The sequence below is a fragment of the Prionailurus bengalensis genome, chromosome A1, assembly GCF_016509475.1.
Source record: "Prionailurus bengalensis isolate Pbe53 chromosome A1, Fcat_Pben_1.1_paternal_pri, whole genome shotgun sequence".
Lineage (NCBI taxonomy): Eukaryota > Metazoa > Chordata > Mammalia > Carnivora > Felidae > Prionailurus > Prionailurus bengalensis.
In genome coordinates, this window is record NC_057343.1 from 240,091,789 (window position 1) to 240,097,373 (window position 5,585).

The window sequence follows — 5,585 nt, forward strand, 5'->3', positions numbered from 1 at the left end:
CCACTGAGCAAACGCAGCCGCCAAGGCTCCCGCCCCCAGGGTGCTCCCGAGGCTGGGTCCCCCCCCCGCAGGACACCGCTGCTCTCCAGACCCTGGGATGCTCGGCTCACCGCCACACTCCCCAGCGGCAGAAGGAGGTGGGGCGGCCCCCCCCTCCCCGGCTCTCTCTGCCAGCAGGCTATGTGTGGGGCCATCCCTGCCCCGCCCCACCCCGTCCAGGGCCGCGAGGTGGACCTGGGCCCTGGGAGCAGCCCACTGCCCTGCTCGCTCGGAGTTTGGAGCTGCCTGGACCCCTCCGGGCCCCGAGCACCAGGCTCTAACCAGCCTCCCAGGGAGCTTTGGGTCCCCGCTGGCATCTGGGTACCGAGGCCCCTTCAGATGCGGGGTGCCTGTAGGTGGACCCCTGGGACCCACAGCAGCCCCCAGGGCGCTCGGCTCCCCGGGTCATCACCCGGCTGTCCCCCAGCCTCTCAGGGCAGCTGCGGGATTTCTGTCCTACCCAGTGCCGGGCATGGGGCGGCCCCGAGAGGGGTGGGGGGACGGCAGTGGGAAGCGGGGTTCCATTGCGGTCAAGCAGGGAGGCTGGGGGGGCCCGCAGCACACGCAGAGAGCGTCGTAGCCTCCACCTGGTGCCCTCTGGCCCCGGGTGCCCTCCAGCCCAGCCTGGCCTCTAGCCTGGGAGAGCAAGGGAAGAGCCCCACCCGAGGGTTATGACGGCCAAGCCGATCCTGAAGGCAGAGCGGAGTTTGGGACAAAGTTAGTGTGGGTGGGGGCGTGCCCACCAGCGATCTGCACCTGGCAGTCCTTCCGGCCCGCTGCCACTTTTCCTGGGGTCACTGACCAGGCCACACCCAGCCCCCTCGGGGCCGTTCCCTCGGGAGCTCCCTTCACTGGCCTGCGGGGTCGGCTGGGTGCAGAGCCCTCTCTGATGGCCCTGTTGACCGGCCTCCACTCCCACCCGGTCCTTCCCAGAGGGATGGGCTCTGTCGCTGGGAGTCCTTTGCTTATCTGTCTCCCCGGTGACCCGCTCCACTGGACAATAACGTCCCTTCCGGCCCGGGGCTGCCTGACCCCGACCCCACCCCACTTGACTGGTTCATGCTGACCTTCGAGGAACAATCCAGGGAAGGCGGGTGAGGGTCACTCGGGAGGGGTGAGTCAGGAGTCCGACCTTTGCCCTTAGGACAGGGGGCCTGGGGAAGGGTGGAGGCCGGAAGGGAGGAATCAGGTTAGAATTTAGGTGCATCCGGTTCCTGAGACGAGAGCAGGACAGGCAGACAGATGCCACCGCAGAGACAGAGACGGAGAGACAGAGGGACAGAGGGGGAGATAGACAGAGGGAGAGACGGAGACCGGGACAGAGGGGCAGAAACAGAGGGAGAGACACAGGGACAGAGACAGAGGGAGAGACAGAGACAGAGGGAGAGACAGAGGAACAGAAGGGGAGACAGAGACAGAGGGACAGAGACAGAGGAGAAACAGAGGGAGAGACACAGGAACAGAGACAGAGACAGAGGGAGAGACGGAGACAGGGACAGAGGGACAGAGACAGAGGGAGAGGCACAGGAACAGAGAAAGAGGAAGTGACAGAGACAGAGGGAGAGACAGAGGAACAGAAGGGGAGACAGAGACAGAGGGAGAGACAGAGACATGGACAGAGGGAGAGACACAGGAACAGAGACAGAGACAGGGAGAGATGGACAGAAGGGGAGACAGAGACAGAGGGAGAGACAGAGACAGGGACAGAGGGGCAGAGACAGAGGGAGAGACACAGGAACAGAGACAGAGACAGAGGGAGAGACGGAGACAGAGGGAGAGATGGACAGAAGGGGAGACAGAGACAGAGGGAGAGACAGAGACAGAGGGAGAGACAGAGGAACAGAAGGGGAGACAGAGACAGAGGGACAGAGACAGAGGAGAAACGGAGGGAGAGACACAGGAACAGAGACAGAGACAGAGGGAGAGGCACAGGAACAGAGACAAAGACCGAGGGAGAGACAGAGACAGAGGGAGAGATGGACAGAAGGGGAGACAGAGACAGAGGGAGAGACAGAGACAGGGACAGAGGGACAGAGACAGAGGGAGAGGCACAGGAACAGAGACAAAGGCCAAGGGAGAGACAGAGACAGAGGGAGAGACAGAGACAGAGGGAGAGATGGACAGAAGGGGAGACAGAGACAGAGGGAGAGACAGAGACAGGGACAGAGGGACAGAGACAGAGGGAGAGGCACAGGAACAGAGACAAAGACAGGGAGAGACAGAGACAGAGGGAGAGACAGAGACAGAGGGAGAGACACAGGGAGAGACACAGGAACAGAGACAGAGGGAGAGGCACAGGAACAGAGACAAAGACAGAGGGAGAGACAGAGAGACAGAGACAGAGGGAGAGACACAGGAACAGAGACAGAGACAGAGGGAGAGTCAGAGACAGAGGAACAGAGAAACAGGGAGGAAAGAGGTGCCCCAGGCTGGCCCAGGTCCAAGGGGTGGGGACGGGGATGGCGGACGGTCTGGACACAGGGCGGAGGTGCTACCTGGACCCCGAGGGCCAGCGAGGGAGAGGAGTCTGGGCTGAGGTGGGGAGCAGCCCAGGGCTCTGTCCTGGGTGTGTCCGGAGTGGGGCCCCCTCCCCACAGGAGCCCTGGTGTGGGGGAGGGTCCCCGCCCCACCACAGGCCCCCCTGAGGGGTGTACCTGGGGCTTCCTCCAGGCAGCTCTCTCTGGAAGCTTCCACAGGAACCCAGACCCGGACCGCCTTCCCTGTGGCGGCCAAGGCCCCCAGCCCTGCAACCGAGCCTCAGCCCCAGATCAGGTCTCGGGGCTCTGAGCCCCAGCTTCCCCGTCTGTAAAACGTGATCGCGGTAGCCAACTCCACGGCTACCTGCCGGGAAAATATCTGGAAAGTGTACGTGGGCGAGAGGCGGCCAGGTGCCTGAGAGCTAGGCCTGAGCAACCAGGGTCCCCACAACAGGGACAGGGGCTCCAGCCAGGCCCCAGAGCTTGCTTGGGCCCCGCAGCAAAGCAGTACTTTCTGCCCTGCCCTGGGGTGCAGCGGAGTGCCCCCGAGGCCGGGTGCCCGGGTGCCACCCACGGGCTCTCCGGGCTCTGCCCTCCTAGGTGGGGGGCCGGAACTGGGGTGTGGAATGCGGGGCACAGACATAGACCCAGCAGGAGGTGGGGGGCTTCTGCCACAGCCCCCATGAGGCTGCGGGCCCCCGTGCTCCCCTGCCTCCCCCCACTCCCCCCGCCCCCTCCTGCCCCCCCTAGAATCAGCTCCTGCACTCTACGGCCAAGGGTCTCAGTGCCAGGAGTCCCACCCGACCCGCCTTGACCCCAACCCTGTCCCCCCACTCCAGCCCACCGGGCCCACATCCGCCCCAGGGCCTTGGCGCTCTGGATGCTCCCACTGCCCGGCTCCCTGCGGGTCCACCAGGCCACGGTCCCCCATGGTCAAGTGGTGACGCGAGCACGCAGGGCTGCCCGTTGCCCGCCCCTCTGCTCCCCTCTCTACTTTCCTTCCCTGGCTGGTGGCATCATTTCCTTCTGAGGTGCGGCTCATCCTGTCATTTCTCTAACTGCTTTTCTTCTGTCTTCCCCCGAAGGCCCGAGGCTGCCTGGGCTCTCACGGTTGGCCAGATGAAGGGGTCCCGCGGCTGTCCCCAGATGGGTGCATCCAGGGAGGTGGCCGGACAGGCACCTGGGCCTCCGTCCCCAGCTTCGCTTGCCCAGGGGCCACGGGAGCCCCGCAGCCACGCTCAGTGGTCTTCGTGGCAGGGAGTGCCAGGCAGTTCCGGTGAACAGGTGAACCGACTAGATGAGCCTTTGCTTTTACTATGGTCGTGGTTGGAAACAGACTGAGGCGCTACACGCATCCCCACCTCCCGACCCCTGTCCGGGTGCCGGGTCCCGGGTCCCGGGGTCTGAAAAGTGACGGCCCCACCCTCGGCTGCATGGGGTGGACACCTCCCTCGAAGCCCAACAAAAATGAGGGCGCAGTCGGTTAAGCGTCCGACTTCAGCCAGGTCACGATCTCGCGGTCCGTGAGCTCGAGCCCCGCGTCAGGCTCTGGGCTGATGGCTCAGAGCCTGGAGCCTGTTTCCCATTCTGTGTCTCCCTCTCTCTCTGCCCCTCCCCCGTTCATGCTCTGTCTCTCTCTGTCCCAAAAATAAATAAACGTTGAAAAAAAAAAAAAAATTTAAAATTAAAAAAAAAAAAAAATGAGGGCGCGTTGTGAGCCAGCGGAGGTTTGTCGTGGGGCCGGCGAGGACCCCGAAGTGGAGCCCCTCCCCACCCTTCCCCACCTCAGACCGCAGCCCCTCCCCCACGTTTGCCCAACAACTTCTTTTACGAAAGAAGGTAAAGACCCCTGAGCGTTTTCAGCCCCCCACTGCGGATGAGCTAAGCGTCCCCTCCCCTTGTTCCGTGGACCCCAGGACCCCCCACGGCCCACCAGCTGCCCCGGGCCACTCCGGGTCCTGATAGACGCGGGACAGGACGATGAACGTGTTCTCCTAACTCGGCTGGTCTGCTCTGTTGTACGAACAGGGGACAGGGGACACGTAAATCACAGGACACGTGTCCATCCGCTGCTTGTGTCATCGGTCAGGCTTCCAGGCCGCAGGACACTGCGAGGAGGGAAGTTTCCAGAAGCCAAAAGTTGCACGCGGGATCTCTACTGCAGGGTCTGTGCACAAGGGCCGAGGGTCACCTGGATAAGTGTGCACGTGCGTGAGTGACACACGCACCCTCACTGCCTCACTGCCTGAAATTATACTGTCTGTGCACGATTTTTATTTTCCTTTTATTAAATTTAAAAAATTTTAAACTGAATGTACAATTTCACTCATTTCATTTTCTTCACCTTCTATTAAATTTTTCTTTCCGATGCCATGTTTGATGTGGAACACGAGAAGTATTCAGTGTGTTGGGAGTACCTTCCGTGATTATAGCAAATTTCCCGAATGTGGCTCATCCCCCCGGTGTCCATTTTCCCCGAAATAAATGTATTTGTACATACGTGTGTTTGTTACTGTCTTATGGGTTGATGACCTTCCATAAAGCAGGCACATCCGGGTAACAGTCACCCAGACAAAGGCATAGAACATTCCAGAACCCCAGCGCCCCCACCCCCAAGAGAACTGCACAGGGGGCTCAGCTCTGGTGGGCTGTCCCTTCCTTCCCTCCCTCGGAGATGCCTGCTCAAGTGTCCTGGTCTCTGGAGGCTCTGCCCCTTCCCGTCAACCTGCAGGGCGGCTTGAAACATTCCGGAACGTGTGTGCCGTGAGCTTCCTCCCCACGCAGCCGCTGGCCTGGCCTCGCTGTCCCTGGCGTCTCCCTGCTCCCTGGCCACACGATCGATGGTGAAGATGCCCTCACGCTTTATTCTGGAAGCAGTGGGGTTTTGCCTGAGACTAAGTGCCCCCCCTCGAATTGTTTCCAGGGCAGCGGGTTCTCCAGAGGGGTTTACCCCGGGGCTGTTTAGACGTGGCCTCCCCGCCTTCCGCAGGGCCGCTCGGCCCACACTCCTGGTGCTGCCCCGTCTCCCGTCTCTCCCTTCTCCTGTCTCTTGTCTCTTACGTCTCTCCC

General features: G+C 61.9%; 1 long non-coding RNA gene across 1 annotated transcript; it reads left to right on the forward strand.

Annotated features, from left to right (window-relative positions):
- The first annotated feature begins 3,251 nt into the window (after positions 1 to 3,251).
- Positions 3,252 to 5,012, forward strand: LOC122495796. Its single transcript, XR_006300579.1, has 2 exons — positions 3,252 to 3,800; positions 4,545 to 5,012. It is a non-coding gene; the product is annotated as an uncharacterized LOC122495796 (long non-coding RNA).
- The last annotated feature ends 573 nt before the right edge of the window (positions 5,013 to 5,585 follow it).